At 48.7% G+C, this 17101-nt stretch overlaps 1 long non-coding RNA gene across 2 annotated transcripts in view; it reads right to left on the reverse strand.

Moving 5' to 3' along the window:
- Positions 1–178: 178 nt before the first annotated feature.
- Positions 179–17101, reverse strand: part of LOC309605006 — a 79906-nt gene continuing 62983 nt past the window's right edge. For both annotated transcript variants that reach the window (XR_014231209.1, XR_014231210.1), the window contains exon 3: positions 179–2381. This is a non-coding gene — a long non-coding RNA (uncharacterized lncRNA). The remainder of the gene's footprint in view (positions 2382–17101) is intronic.

Genomic DNA, 17101 nt, shown 5'->3' on the forward strand with positions numbered 1-17101 from the left:
ATTTATTTTATTTTTGGCTGTGTTGGGTCATTGTTGCTGCACAAGGGCTTTCTCTAGCTGCAGCGAGCGGGGCCTACTCTTCATTGTGGTGCACGGGCTTCTCATTGCAGCGGCTTCTCTTGCTGCGGAGCATGGGCTCTAGGCGTGTGGGCTTCAGTAGTTGTGGCGTGTGGGCTTCAGTAATTGTGGCACGTGGGCTCAGTAATTGTGGCTCGCGGGCTCTAGAGCACAGGCTCAGTAGTTGTGGCTCACGGGCTTAGTTGTTCCGCGCCATGTGGGATCTTCCTGCCAGGGCTCGAACCCGTGTCCCCTGCATTGGCAGGTGGATTCTTAACCACTGCACCACCAGGGAAGCCCCTAACTTCTCATTTTAAAGCACAAAAAATATGATATGAAATACTGTACATGAGTTAAAAGTGAATGAACTAGAGCTATATTATAGCAACATGAATAAATTTCAAACAGTAATTTTGAGCAAAAGAGCAAAGCTAAGGAATAATACCTACATTATGAAAACAATTACATAAAGTGTTAAAACAAAAAAATTATATTATATATTGTTTATGGATACATGTATACAAAGCAATAGTATATAAGAATATACATGGGGATAATAAACCCAAATTCACATTAACAAGGGAATGGGATCTGAAGAAATATATAGATTCTTTCAGCTGATCTGCAGTGCATTTGTGGTGTATGTTTTCAGGTAACATGGCAAATGTTAAGATTTGATAAAGTTAGATGGTAGATACACAGATGTTCTTTATCAAATTCTTTATATTTGTATGCTTGAAATATCCCATAATAAAAATTACCTTAATTTTAATTTAAAAAATGTATTCATGTAGATAAATTTAATAAGAAGAAAATGTGCACATTATACATATGTCCATTAAAGTAAGTATCTCATTGTGTTGTCTCTACATAGTTGTATTTCCCATATCACCATTAGATTGTGAGTCTTTGAGAGCAGTGACTATATATTTCAATCCGTCCACAGAACCTGTGCTAATCCCTGGTCCAACATCTCCTGTGCCCCTGTTATATACCAGATGTTCTACTAGACTCTAGGAATACAAAAAGGTCATTCAGAATCACCCCCTGCTTTTGAGAATCTTACACCTTGCAGGAGAGACGGATGAATAACTAACTGTAATTCACCAGGCTTGCTCTATGGTACACACACATCGTCCTGGCTGTGCGTCTCCTTCTCATAAAGTGGCAAACAGCCATCGAGAGGCAGCATGTGGGGGGAGGCGGACTTCTGCTCACCTCCCAGCTCCCTGGCTCACAGACATGGGACCCTGAGTAAATTACACAGCTTCTCTAAGTCCTATTCACACACAAACTCTTCACAGGGTTTCAAGTAGTTAATAAGATAATCTCATTGAAAACACCTGGTACTTTGACAGGGCAGCCAGGGCTCAATAACTGTTAAAACAGGTGCGGAAACTGAGGCTCAAGAAAGGTGAATGATTCATCCCAGATCAAACTACAGGGGGTGACGGATCCAGGATTCCAAACCAGGTGTGTGTTCCCAAAGGTGCCTCGGACACAGTAAGTTTCCTGGGTGCTCAGTAAATGCTTATTGTATTGAGACTTCATGTCCAGCTTAAAGTCAAGTCTTTAAGCATGGAATCATTTAAAGCATTTAACTGTTATGGCGATCATAACAGTTAGGAAGGTCAAGACAGAGAGGTCCACGGACTCCAAGACCTCACAGCAGGTGGGGCTGTCTCCAGGTCTCCCTCCTTCCACCACAGCTCACCTCCCAGGTCCACAGGTGCTCTTCTGCTCTCCCTGGATGGCACAGCTCCCTGCACACTAGTTCCTGACGCTGGTGACCACTCCTCTCTCATCAAATCCATCCTCCTGGGGCGTTCGAGACACGACTTGCTCCTGGTTTCCTCCTACTTGACTGTCAGCACCCTCCCATCTCCTGCCTGGATGTCTCCTTCTCTACCCATGTGGTATTTTGCGTGGCTTTGGGACATCCTTGTGCCTCTGGATATCCAGATCAGGCCAGGTTGGGGGCCTGGAGAGAACATCTGGAAGGGCCAGGTTACGTCACCAGAACAGAAAAGGCTCCACTGAGTGAAATGGGACATCTACCGTGTACCTAGTGGAGTTCTTGGCTTACATCATTTCACTGAATCCTCTGACTAACCTTATGAGATAGACTTGATTATTCTTCTGCTTCACAGATGAGAAAACTACCACTAAGCAAAGTCAGAGCTCTGGCCCAAAGCCACAGAGTAAGAGGTAGAAGCCGGGATTTGAACTCCTGAGGCCAAGACTTACCCACTGTGCAACTGCCTCTTTGGAACAGGGTATACAGCATACCCACAGCACTGGTGAGTCCTCAGTTTGACATCAACCTGCAAGATAGAGAAAATAAATCTGCACACGAATTTACCTTCTTGCATTAACATTCAAGTTCAACTGTTCGTGGCCCAAACCCTGAGCAGTTGGGTCTAGAGTCTACAGTCACATTCCCAACCCCTTCCTTCTGATTTTCATTTGAAAATTCATCAACTGCTTCTATGTCGCTGCATATGCCATTGATCATATTGAGCTTTCTGGGTTTTTTTCTGGGCATTTTTCTCCACAGTCTCAGATACCCCTTTAAAGTCTTCGAGATGGGTTTGGCAAGCATCCAGGCCAAAACCCACACTTCCTGGGTTTTCACTCCGTCCCTGCCAGCAACCCACCCCTCTAGTGTGTTAAGTCCAAGGATCTCACACTTCAAAACCCTCCCCAGAGCCAGCTGCGCACGTCCCACAGCCCCCTCTCTCTTCCAAGGTCACAACCTTCGACAGGAAGGAGGGATGAAAACACATCGTGGGCCCTCAGGTCCTTCTATCTCCTGCTCAAAATGTCAAAGTCTGTGGAGACACGTTCAAGGTTGTCTTTTACCCTGACTAGATCATTTCTCCTGTGTGAGTCAGCAGAAGTGGGCAGTTGTGTGAGACCTGAACCACAGGCTAAACCCTGTCACTGCCCAAATGAAACGAGACGATGAAGATGCGTGTTGTGTAAGTGGTAGGACACTAGTCAGACGTTAGATGGTGGCGGTTATTTGGGACGAGTCATCCAGGAAGAGGGCGCACATCTCCTTTTTAGTCCTGGCTGATCAGACACAGCTGACTTCGTACCTCAGGGGAGGGGTCACAACCCCACCTCCAGGGAGCCCACCAGGATACCGCCTGCCTTCCAGACAGTGCCTAAGGACACTGTTCTGCTGGGGGAGCATCTGTTCAGCCAGGTCAACACAGCTGCTCTAGGATGCGCCTTTGTCGGCTCTGATTTGTAACTCTGAGGCCCTTGGGCTCTGGCACCAAAGACCTGCCCCTCGCATCACTGGCTATCTGGCCCAGACCTTCCCACACAAGGGTTTCTTGCTTTTTGCTTTTCTTCACGTGTTTGCAAAATAACAAATGCAGTTAACATTTATAAAACAATGTACATATTTTATCTCATTTGATCCTTGCACCTGTGTTGTGACGTCATTAATACATTCTGTTTTGGAAAACTGAGGCTGAGAAAGGATCATTGCCTTATTTATTTATTTATTTTAGCTGCACAGCTTGCGGGATCTTAGTCCCCAACCAGGGCTTGAACCCGTGCCCTTGGCAGTGAAAGCTTGGAGTCCTAACCACTGGACCACAAGGGAATTCCCTAATTGTTTTTATTAAAGCCCTAAGATAATATGTGGCAGAGCTGAGATTTGAACCCGTGGCTATATCATGTAAGAGCCCATTCTCGTAATCATTTTGTTAACCCCCTCTCATCCTCATAACTTAAAAGCTAGGAACACAAACAGTTTACAGCTTAGAACTAAGCACTTGCACTTTATTCTGGAATACTGGGAAGGGGCCAAGCTGCCCTGCTCACACTACAAGCCTCACTTAGGTAGCTCACAAAACATCTGATGCTTCTCAGACTTTCAAGTGCATAGGAATCACCTGGGGGTCTGGTCCAAGTGCAGATTTTGGGTCTAGGTTCGGGTGAGCCTGAGTGTCATAGTTCTAACAAGCCCCCTGGCGATGCCATGCTGCTGCTCTGAGGACCACACTCCAAGTAGGAGGCCCTAGAATTCTGGTGCTCTGACTCACCCGGCTGTGAGTGACTGATCAGACCATCCCAAAGGCCAGCTCGGGAGGGGCTTTCTGGGCTGAAGGTACAGCAAGAGCTAAGGCATTGAATCCTGACTGTGTGTGGGGCAAAGTATGCCAGGCAATCAGCAGAGCTGGGACCCAGGGCATGTGGGAGAATGCAGTAGAACACAAGTCTTAGAAAACAAGTCTGGAAGGAAAATTTGGAGTTAAACTGTGAAGAGCCTTGAATAGGATGCTAAGACATTTAAGAGTCCAAATTTACATCTCTTTTTAACCACACCTCTTTTATGGTGAAATTATCCATTTCTAGCTTCTTAATACCTATCCTCCTTATTAGAAATAAGGAGTGCAGTCTCTGAATCATCTTTTTTTATGCCCTAAAATGCCTTGCACCTGGATCTTCAGTAAAGACCAGAGAATGGGGAACACCAGAGTTCTCTGAAAGGAGGAATGATGGGACTCAGTCTGTGCCTCAGGCATTAGGAATGGTGGATTGGAGATGCAGAGATGTGTTAAGAGACTATCCCAACATTCCAGGGTTGGGATAATGAGGCTGGAACAGAGACGATGGCTGTGGGGATGGATAGAAAGGGGGGAGGCGCTCTAGAGGCAATTGATCAGACTGCACACTGGTTATTCTCCATTGCTGCCCTCCCCTCCCCCCATCCCTCTGGCTCTCTTCGCCCTGTGCTGTTCTCCAGAAGACTGACCCCTGTGGGCTGCACCATCCAGGCCACATTCCCTTCTGCTTCCAGTTGAGTTCAGCCAATGAGGGGCACCAGTAGGAGACTGTAGAAGGAAGAAATAGAGGACAGAGGTCGAGGTCTGTCTTTCCACACCCCCTATGCCTGCTCTTCTTCCCTATGTCACTGAGGTCTTGGCAGGTTGTATTCATCCATGGCCAAAGCTTCAGTAGGGCAGTCCCTTTTCCATGGTGCCAGCTGGGGGACCACACTCTGCAAGGTGCAGATGCTATCCTACAAGATGAGGTACTGTGGCCAATGTGTGTTCATTCCCCTAAAGTCAGATAACCCAGGTCCCTGAACCAAGAGGCAAAGGTAAGAATGACTCCTCTTACTGCCCAATAACCCACTTTAGGGATTTTTTTCCTTCCCTTGGGCTCAGTGGTGGTGACACACGCCACTCAGGCTATGCCCCACTTCCCTTGGCCCACCTGAGACACCCCGAAGTGGGGCAGGCAGATCCTAGCATGCCATAAGGGCCAGGTGCACACCTCTCTTCTTCTCTGCCAAAGGGCTTTCTCCAGCACTGTGGGAGCTTGTTCCACCCCAGACACACCTAGAAGTCAAGGTCGAAACCTCTACCAATGGTGGATGGGAGTCCCAGCCCCAGCCTCCCTGTTCTCTGGTAGGATGACTCTGAAGTGTGTTTCACACTATTTCTCAGAGTCTCCAGCAGGACCAAGCCCAGTGGCCACAGTCATTTGATCATTAATTCACCTTTCATTGGCTCTTCTCCCTTCCTTGTCTCATTTCCCCACACCCTCACTCATGTTTTCTGAGATCACCTCCCAGATAAACTACCTACACCCTAGTCCTTGTCCCAAGGTCAGCTTTTGGAGGAACCCAAAATAAGATAGTGCATTTGGAGCAAGGCTGCCACCAGAGAACACACTCTGAGCTACATTTGGCCATTTGGAGCTCTTCATGGACGGTCAGAGAAGGGGATGATTAACGAATTGATTTAATTAAAACAAGAGGAAGTTGGTTGCTGCTACATGGGGCAAAAGGGACTAAGACTGCAATTGAGGGGATTCCCTGGGACATCTCTCAGTGCTCCCACGGCCAGTAATAAGGGCCAATGGGAAGCCATGGCAACCCAGTAAAGATGGGACCACTACAATTGTGCATCCTGCCAAAATGAAGGTTTGGATCATCCACCAGGTGCCCTATAGTCAAGGTGCGGGCAGGGGCTTGGGGGAACACAAAATGAGTGGTGGAGAAAGAAAAGCTTTATGTTGTTTCTTTCCCCTACCTTTTTCCTGCTGCTTTATATGAAGAGCAATGGCCAACATGATAGCTTTCGAGATTGGAGTGTTATTGAATCAACATCACCCTATGATGATAGAGGGGTTCACGGGACTTCGGGCTTTTCCTGTGTTGCAGAAACACACATTTCTTCACTAAATAAAGGACAAGAAAGATGCCAAGTGACAAACAGGTTACACTGCGCTGATTATTCTTGATTTGTCCCCCAAATCCCTTCCCCCCCGTCTCTGCTCTGCTCTGACCTCAGAGGCTGGCCTCCATGGGCTGCTACACTTGGCATCCTGCCCTCCCATTTCTGGTTCAGCCAGTACAAGGCACCAGTAGGAGATGCGAGGGCAGGCGAGAGAGATGCTTGGTATTCATTTCTCTGCTCCCTCCACGTCTTGCCACAGTTTGGGAAATGCAGCGGCTGCATTTCTATAAGCCTCTGAGCAGTGATCCCTCCTCCGGGCTCCAGCTCTTCCACGGGCTCCAGCACTATGGCTCCTTGGAGGCCTGTGGGTGGTAACAGCTTCCAGATCTCACTTGTCCCTGATGGGTCACCATTCGTGTGGATTCCCTGAACCCTGTCCACACAGAAATAGAACCTCTATTAAACTTCCTTTAGTTAAACCATCTCTTTCCTACTGGGAACTGGGCTGATCAAGACAGGTGGTGAAAAGCACGTGGAGAGAAAGGGGGAGGAGGGGATGAGGATGGCCGAGGTTTCCAACCAGCAGCTGGAGGGGACACTGCAGAGCAGGTTTGTCTGATACACGCTTCCAACCACATCCCATGTGATATCAGCTTCCTATTCTCCCTAAAACTTCTTTTTCTTCAGTCACTCAGGCAGATTTGGGTTTTGCCTGAAAAGTCTTCTTAGAAGAGGTAGGTGGCACCTTAGGCTTGCAAAGTTAAATAAAAATTACTAGCCATTAAAAAAAAGGAAGAGGGGGGGCTTCCCTGGTGGCGCAGTGGTTAGGAATCCACCTGCCAATGCAGGAGACACGGGTTCATGCCTCGGTCCGGGAAGATCCCACATGCCACGGAGCAACTGGGCCCGTGAGCCACAACTACTGAGCCTGTGCGTCTGGAGCCTGTGCTCCGCAACGAGAGAGGCCGCGACAGTGAGAGGCCCGCGCACCGCGATGAAGAGTGGCCCCCACTCGCTGCAACTGGAGAAAACCCTTGCACAGAAACAAAGACCCAACACAGCCAAAAATAAATTAAAAAAAAAAAAAAAAAAAGGAAGAGGTAGCTGGCTTCTAAAAGAAAGAAACGAAGCAGTAAAATGGAAGCACATGGGGTCACATTTACTCTGACTCGGCCCCATTGAGGTTATCATGGAGGGCTGAGGTGCTGTGTCCACAGAAGGTACCTAAGTGGGCGACACTGCATTTCCTTCCCCTCCCAGACAACTGAGAGTGTCCGTCCGCCAGTCCGGCTCCAAGCCTCAGCCGGAGGATAGCAGTAGCGGTTCATATTAGACACCATTTATTCAAAGACATTAGTGGTCGTGCGAGCCATGCACCTGTTTGTTCTCAGACCCATGCCCTGCTCTGTTCTGCATCACAGAAGACTCATTTTGCAGGTTCCTTTGCCCTCGAGCAGGCTCAGCCAATGGGGGCATCTCTCCTCATCATCTCTCTGGATATGAATGGCATGTCCAACCACGGCTCTGCCTCCCCTATGATTCCCGCTCCCCCTGACATTCCCTGTCTCTGTGGTCCCAGCTCCTGGGAACAGCAGCCTTGGCTTCTGAACTCTGATAAGACCACTGGCTCCCTGGGTCCCAGAAATGGCAGCTTCCTGCTGTGCTGGTCCCGTGTTCCCCACCCACTGCTTGTCTCTTTGGCTCTTCCATTCCCTGTTTAATTAGTTACCCTCTATTGAAAGATTAAGAGTGACTTCTGTTTTCCTGACTGGACCCTGACTGATACAGTGACTTGTCCAAGATCACATGACTGGTAAGCAGCAGAGTCAAACCAGTTCTGCTGACCCCAAAGCCCCCGCGCTCCCCCTGCCATGCCGTCCTGCCACCTCACTGCCTCAGAGGACTCCAGGCCCTGGCATCTCACCGAAGCTTCTGCTCTCCACTGCACCATGTCCCTGTCCTGGGGGGTCACGGTTTTCATATTTGGATTCAAAGGTTCTTGTGCTGGTGACCTGATTTGCCTAGTTCAAAGCTCACTCAGGACCTAAGACACAGCAGCTACCAGGCCTGGAAGGAAGGCCTCTCTTTGCTTTTGTTTATTTCCTTATTTTTGTTTATTGGTGTGCAAGAAAATCTCAAGTGAATTCAGGAGTCCCCACCAAACCACATATGAAGGTACTTCAAAATCTTCTCAGTTTGAGGGAGTTCTGGTGGTTCAGTGGTTTGGATTCGGCGCTTTCACTGCTGTGGCATCAGTTTCAATCCCTTGTTGGGGAACTAAGATCCCACAAGCGGCGTGGGCACAGCCAACAAAAAACACAAACTTCTGGGTCTGAAAGAGAACTGACTTACTGCCAAGTAAGGAAGAGACGGTGCCTTGGCCAGTGCAGCCACCAGAGGGGCAAGGCCCGCTCCACTCCACTGTGCGTGGAAGATTACACAACAGCCCCAAAGGATTCACCATAATTGGCTTGGGTGTAGCTCTCTCTCTCTCCGATTCCCTTGCTGGGTGGAAATGATGAGAAACAGCACATTCCAGCTTCCCTAAGGTAGCTCCACGGGAACCCAAACCTGACGTGCACCACGCTGTGGGATAATAAGACCTCATCTAGCAGAGAGGAGGTTATGTAACTAGAAATCAGCCCATCAGCCATAACAAAACAATCAGGGAGGGTCAGAAAGACCGACAGCGCCATTCCGAGTGACCTGTTCTAGTTCTGCGGGTGGGATGGGGGGTGATGAACAGAACCCCCTAGAGATGCGATTCTGAATTCTTCAGCTTGACCCTCCTTTCAGCAGCACCAGCAGGTTGTAGGCCTCAGAGGAGGGACTCTCCTTTCTCCACGTCTCAGAAGCTCTCCTGCCCTCCCCACAGCAAGCTCAGGCCTCATCTTTCTGCTTCCCTCTCTGACCTCCCAGAGCAGCTACTGTCAGTACTGCTGGCCCTCAGATATTTCTACGTGACTCAGAAAAGGATGCAGGCAATGGTCAGGAAGGGCGCATCAGGCCCGCATACCTGCTGCCCACGGAGGGGCCTGGGAGCACAGAGCAGGAAAGCTCTCTACATCCTGACAGGAGCACCAGAACCAGAAACGAGCTTTATTCACCAACCTAACAATGGAATGAGCTTTGGTACAAAAGCCCACATCCAAGCCTGCTGTTCCCAGAGCTCTGTCAGAGCAGGTGGATGACAAAGGATTACCTCATACACATATGCACACTCTCCACAGACAAAAGTCAAAATTAAACACGGGCAGAAAAGACAAGTCAATACTGGCAGTGAGTGCCATAGCTAGTTAGATACCAAAATCTCCCAGGCTCCTTTTAAAAGCTTAGTCCCAGTTCCTGTCTCCAGACACTGGGCTTTAGAAGTCTGGGGTGGAGCCAGAGGCCACGTGTAGATGACCACTGACCACCGGTGTCCCCCCAGGAGCACTTGGGACCCCTCTCTCCTTCGGTCATCAGCCCTTCAGTTCCATTCACACCCAGTACAAGGCGATTCCAAGAATTGAGAAAGAACCTCACAAGATGAGGAGACATCATTGGAGATTTCAAGCTTCATGCTTTTCATGCGCCAAGCACTTACGTGACATACCTCTACCCCAGGCATTGCTCTAAACACTTCACAAATTCGTGTCGTTAATGCGACCCTTCTAGCAATTTTCCGAGGCAGGTACTCTCACTATGCCCCCATTTACAAAAAGGAGCCCAGGCACAGAGGGTTCAGTGGTTTGCACAATGTCATGCAAGTAAGTGCTGGAGCCAAGATCTCAACCCAGAGAGTCTGACTTGAGAGTACACACACACACACACACTCACACACACATACACACGCACACATGTGTGTTTGTTGCACACGGGCTATTTGAAAACTCACATTCAACAAAACTGCGAACTCCCTGAGGCAGAAATGGAGTGCTAGTCACCCAGCACAGAGAGCTAGCGCTCAATAAACATCACCGGTTCGAGGGCCTGCTCCGTGCCAGGCACCGGGCTAGGTGCTGTCACACCGAGCTCCACGTTAGTCCTCACCACCCCTGCCTCACACACGCGTCCTCGTGCTCTTTCTGTCTCCCTCAGGGAGCGCTGACAAGCCTCAGAGACAGATGAGTGGATATTCACAGGTACGTCCCTGCTGTGCTTTTCACACCGCTTCTGTCTTCCACGGCTCAGAGCCATTGTTGCCTTCCCTTCTGTGGGAGCCGGTGACACGTCTTTCTTGACAGGGAAAGAAGGGGTGACAGGAGGTGCTCAGACGAGGGAGGAATGGAGGCGCTGGCCTAAGCCCGAGCTCGCAGGCTCTCCAGGTGTGTCACCTGCCCCGCCTGGCCCCAGCATCCTCAGCAAACGCGGACACATCACACTCACCCCCACTCTGCCTCTTGCCCACTGGTAACCACTGTGCTGTTTTTGTTTTTTTAACCTCTTTATTGGAGTATAATTGCTTTACAATGGTGTGTCAGTTTCTGCTGTATCACAAAATGAATCAGCTATATGTATACATATATCCCCATATCCCCTCCCTCTTGCGTCTCCCACCCTCCCTATCCCACCTCTCTAGGTGGTCACAAAGCACTGAGCTGATCTCCCTGTGCTACGCGGCTGCTTCCCACTAGCTATCTATTTTACCTTAACCACTGTGCTTTTAATGCCTGGCAAATCCTTTCGCAGGATGAGGCAGATGTGCATCAGAGCCCTTGTGCTTTAGTGAATCTAAAGTTACACTTGTTCCCCAACTCAGGATGCTACCACGGCCCCTTCAAAGCCCAGGATCCCCAGCGAGGCTTCCAGGCAGTCCCTGGCCAGGCGGCAGTCTCAACATGCACTCTCAGCCCTCTCCAGCCCAACACCCCACTAGGCCTCCTAACTGGTTACCTTGTGTCCATTTATGCTCCCCTCAGTCTATTCTCAGTGCAGAACCAGAGTGATCCTGCTGAAACGTAGGCCAGACCGTACCCCTCCCCTGCTCGAAGCCCTCTCTGGTAGGCAGAATTCTAAGATGGTCCCAAGATTCCTGTCCCTGGTATGGGTGGGCCTGGTTTAATCAGGTGAGCCACTTTAAAAGAAGGTCCAGGGCTTCCCCGGTGGCGCAGTGGTTAGGAATCCGCCTGCCAATGCAGGGGACACGGGTTCGTGCCCCAGTCCGGGAAGATCCCACATGCCGCGGAGCGGCTAGGCCCGTGAGCCACAACTACTGAGCCTGCGCGTCTGGAGCCTGTGCTCCGCAACGGGAGAGGCCGCGACAGTGAGAGGCCCGCGCACCGCGATGAAGAGTGGGCCCTGCTCGCCGCAACTGGAGAAAGCTCTTGCACAGAAACGAAGATCCAACACAGCCAAAAATAAATAAATAAATAAATAAATTTATATAAAAGAAGGTCCAGAAGTCAGAGACAGAGGAAGTCAGAGAGATTTGAAGCAGCAGAGATGCCCTCCAAAACAGCCACATTGTGGAGAGGGCCACCTGGCAGGGAATAGTGGCCTCTGGGAGCTGAGAATGGTGCCAGGTGAACAGCCAGCAAGAAAGCACGAATCTCAGTCCTACAACTGCAAAGAACTGAGTTCTGCCAACACTCAGTGAGCTTGGAGAAGGGTCCCATGTCCCAAATGAGACTGCAATTTCAGCTGACACCTTGATTCAGCTTGGGGAGACCCTGAGTAGGGGACCCAGTGAAAGCATGCCGGACTCCTAACCCTTGGAAATGGTGAGACAGTAAATGTATGTCGCTTTAAGCCATTAGGTTTCTAGTCATTTGTTACACAGCGATAGGAAACTAATATACCCTCCCATGCTTCCGCTCTTGCTCAGAGTAAGAGAAAAAGCTTGAACCCAATCTCCTACTATTCTTGCCCTAGTTCTCTATGAACCAACTGCATAGACCAGGTGTACAGGCACCTCAGGGTCTTTGCACTTGCTGTTCCTTCTGCCCACAAGTTCTTCCCCTACAGATCTGCATGGCTCTCTACCTCACTTCTCAGGGAGTCCAGCCTTTCACCAACTCCACCTGCTGACCCTCTATATCACTCTTCTTTGCCTTATTCTTCTCAAAACACTCTATGCCTACTAACATACCATAAACATTTATTCTTTGTTATTGTCTATCTCTCCCCACAAGAATTAAACTCCATGAGGACAAACACTGTACTGGTCTCTTCCATTCACTGCTGCACCCCAGGCACCAAGCACAGGACCTACCACATGGTAAACACCCAGAACTTATATGCTAAATGAATGAATGGGTTTGGGCCCCTCTCAGCCCCAAATGCTCTCAGTTGTGTGGACATTATGTACTGTTCAAGGCCTAGAGGAAATCCCACCTTCTCCGGGAAGCCTATGCTCCACTGATCTCATATACCTCTGACCTTCAAAAACAGTGACAGTCTGTGCCACAACATTCACTTAGCAGTTAAGTATATCCTGAAGTTTTTATGTAGCCCAATAATTGCTTCCCAGATTTAAGTCTTCTCCTGTCCCCCCTCATTTCCATCCCCCAGCTCCATCCCTGCACTAGGCAGTGGGCTTCTTGAGGGCCAGGATCAGTCCTTCACTTATTTTTTGGAAGAATAGTTGATTTATAATGTTGTGTTCATTTCTGCTTTACAGCAGAGTGACTCCGTTATACATATATATTCTTTGTCAGATTCTTTTCCATTATGGTTTATCACAGGATATTGAAAATAGTTCCCTGTACTATACAGTAGGACCTTGTTGTTTATCCATTCCATATATAATAGTTTGCATCTGCTAATCCCAAACTCCCAATCCTTCTTTCCCCCTTGGGAGAAGATGGAGGGAGAGAACTGGGTCTGTTGAAAGGGATAGAGACAGGGATAAAAAAGTTAATCATTATCCTTAGTGGAGAGTCAATAGATAATGTCTCAAACTGAAAAATCAAGAAATAGCAGTACACACATGTCATTTAGAAACATGGAGGCTAAAAACCAGAATAAATAGCTAACAGAGTTGAAAGACGTTGCCTCTGAATTTGAGATAGGAAGAAGTAGGATGGGGACTGATGATTGTCATTATAATCCTTGTAGTACTTTTTTTTTAACTTTTAAATTCATGTAAATGTATATATATATATATATATGTGTGTGTGTGTGTGTGTGTGTGTGTGTGTGTATATATATATATATACATATTACTTTAATGAAAATAAGAATTTACTGAGCTCAGTTTAAAAAATATCCATAGGCCCAGACTGTGGTTCCTACTCTGGCTGCATATAAGAGTCGCCTGGAGAGTTTTATAACAATACCTGGGCTTCCCTGGTGGCACAGTGGTTGAGAATCTGCCTGCCAATGCAGGGGACACGGGTTCGAGCCCTGGTCCAGGAAGATCCCACATGCCACGGAGCAGCTGGGCCCGTGAGCCACAACTACTGAGCCTGCGCATCTGGAGCCTGTGCTCCGCAACAAGAGAGGCCGCGACAGTGAGAGGCCCGCACCCCGCGATGAAGAGTGGCGCCCGCTCGCCACAACTAGAGAAAGCCCTCGCACAGAAACGAAGACCCAACACAGCCATAAAAATAAATAAATAAATTTTTTTTAAAAAGAGGAAGAAAATCTAAATGTAAATTTCTTTTAAAAAAACAAAACAAAACAAAACAATACCTTGCTTGGGTGCTCACCTAACCCCAAAGATTCTGATCTTATTGAGGTGAAGTCTGGGCATATAGGTATTTTTTAAACTCCTAGGTGATACTAATGTGTAGCCAGACTGGAAATCACAGTGCAAAATACCTCGGGGAACTGGAAGACGGCCTTGGGTCTCCTTTCAGAGCCTGAGCTCAGCCTCTTTGTCCTGATCCATCAACAGACCCAAGAACCCCAGAGCCTGGATGAAGGTGGGGACCAAGCAGGAGGCTCAGTAGGACTTGTTCTTTTCCAACCCAGCTGCCTGGAGCCCCACACCTGCCCTCCTCCCAGAACTGGGCTGGAGTCTTGATTCTCCCAAACACAGATCTAATTAATGCACGTCCAGTAGGAAGGGAATGAAAAGGAGGCAAGACCAGTGGGAGACCCCGGAACAGAAGAATTATGGAAAAGCATAAGGATCATTAAACCCATCGTGGTCTATCCAAGAAGGAGAGCTTCACAGATCCCTGATCATATACACCCTGGAACTGTCCCACCCCAGTCTCAGTGCCCACATTTACACACGCACATGTACGCATACGCGCAAACTCACCCCTGGCTTCCTGGCAGGGGTTGGCCCCCTGGCCCACCTCTGGGAGAACAGGTGTACAAGTGATGAAGCTGGCAGTGAGAGGGCTAGAGTAGGGTAATTAAATAGTTTAAAAATCCCACTAGGGGATTAAAGACACAAAGGGAATTTTAAGGGTGTTTGGGAGACTGTTGTAAGCTAATGACTATTCAAGAAAAGAATCCAGTAACCTAGCAACAATCTACACCACCTTGAAGGAAGACCAGGTGCATCCAAGTGCCAAACACACCCAAGCCACAAACCCTGATAGTTAAAACACAAGACAGTAGATATGGGGTCTGAATCTTGTTACATGAAGTCAGGGAGTTAAAAGTCCTTGAAGAGTAGCATTTCTGCATATAGCCAAGACAGAAATATAAGTGAAAGGGGAAAAAAATAGGTGAAAAGCGACATTATACTGAAACCTGAGATGAATTACCATATTTTAGTATATGTTACCACCCTTCTGCTAACATACACATGATTTAAATAGCACCATGACAGTCCCGGTTAAACCACATAGGGTCAGAGGAGGAACTAATGATGGAAGCCTTGACATTTGCCCAAGAATGAGGAAGAAGATGGTCTTCTCCCCCTCCCCACTTTTCTTTTGTTTATAAAAATAAAGTCCTCTCAGTCCTCGGGGCATAGCCTTCTCACCTGTCTGCTTGTACCTCTCACAAGCGTCCTATGCTAATAAACTCACTCTTTGCCTGCCGCTTTGCCTCACACTGAATTCCTTCTGCGATGAGACAAAAGAACCTGAGCTTCAGTAAGTCCTGACCCCTGGTGAGTGGTTTCAATGAAAAGACAGTGGGTTGGAGGCCTCTCCTAGTCAGGGATCGTGGGTTCGAGTCCCACCTGAGAAGGAGTGCAGTTGCAGCAGCATAGGAAGACACAGCCAACGGTTCTATACCATGCCCGGTATACAAAGGAGCGCTTCTGGGCCTCCAAGGGCAGGGAAATGCCAGTGCCTATAGTGTAATCCAACTGCCTGAGGCCATGTCACAGTTTTCTGGGAACAGAACCAATTAGGCATGACAGAGCTCAAAAGTGACCTCTGGGGCTTAGCAGCTGAAGGCAGCAACCAGCTGCCATCTGGAGCCAGGAGAGCCCTACTGAAGGATGGAATGGTCACTCTGGGACTGGCCTCCTGCTTTAAGGCTGTTTACTCAATCTCAGACCCTGAGGCCAAGAGGCTACAGGGTTCAGAGGTTAAGAGCATGGCTATGGAGCATACCCCACCCTTGACCTTCACCCACATGCTCAGACCCACACCTGCCCAGTGTGCCTGTCTGAACCAGGAGGCAGGCAGGTCTGCAGGCAGGAGCCTGAAAGAGCCTGGGCCTGAGAAACAGGACTCTTATTCTCAAGACAGCTGTGTGGCCTGGAACAAGTCACTTCACCTTTCTGGGACTCCAATTCTTCACCTGCAGGACGAAGGGGTGGGACTCAGCAGCCCTGAGCCCCTTCCTGAGCAAAGGTCTGTTCAACCAAATTTCTTACTTTTTTTCTTCTTCTACATAATATATTGAGTTAGTTTTTCAGGTACTGGTAGTTTATCAGCTCTTCAAGTACCTCTGTATCTGTAAGCTACCACCAGCAGGCTACTGCTTACCAGCCACAAAACCCCAGCGGCACACAAAAGTAAACAATTCTAGCTCACATGGCGCTGCAGAGTGGCTGGTGTAGGCTGACTCCCCAGGTGTCTGTAGATCTGCTGGGGGCTCTCTCCGGGATGCTTGGCTGGTACGTTAGCTAGGGCAGCACTGCTCCACATGTCTCTCATCCTCCTCCTCTCATCAACCAGCAGACGAGCCCAGGCATGATCTTCCCAGGGAGAGAGCGAGAGGGCAAGCCCAAACACGCAAGGTCTCTTGAGGGCCAGGCTGGAAATTATACTTCTGCCTTATGCTATTGGCCAAAGCAAGTCACATGACTAATCCCAGATTCAAGAAATAAGGAAATAGGGCTTCCCTGGTGGCGCAGTGGTTGGGAGTCCACCTGTCAATGCAGGGGGCACGGGTTCGAGCCCTGGTCTGGGAGGATCCCACACGCCGCGGAGCAACTAGGCCCGTGAGCCACAACTACTGAGCCTGCGCTTCTGCAGCCTGTGCTCCGCAACGGGAGGGGCCGCGACAGTGAGAGGCCGGCGTACCGCGATGAAGAGTGGCCCCCGCTCGCCGCAGCTGGAGAAAGCCCTCGCACAGAAACGAAGACCCAACACAGCCAAAAATAAATAAATAAATAAATTTATAAAAAATTGTCTTCTAAAAAAATGAAGCATGCCAAAAAAAAAAAGAAATAAGGAAATAAAATACACAAAGTTACATGGTAAAGGGCATGGATAAAGACAGAGGGAAGAATAGAGGCCATTCTTATAGTCGAAGAATAGGAGCATTAATGCAATCGACCACAGCCTCTCTGGGAAAAGAGAAATGCCATCCAAGTCAGGTCAGTGGTCCACCCTGACCCTGAATGAGGTTTTGGTGGGATCAGCCAATTCTTACAAACATATAGGCTCTCCATCCTTCTGATGGCATAGCCTGAGACAGAATGCTTGACTCCAGAATCCGCCATCTTTCTCCGCCCCAAATCCCACAGTCTGGATCTCTTGGAGTGCCGAGTCCAG

Source organism: Balaenoptera borealis, assembly GCF_965194805.1.
Source record: "Balaenoptera borealis genome assembly, chromosome: 1".
NCBI classification, from domain to species: Eukaryota; Metazoa; Chordata; class Mammalia; order Artiodactyla; family Balaenopteridae; genus Balaenoptera; species Balaenoptera borealis.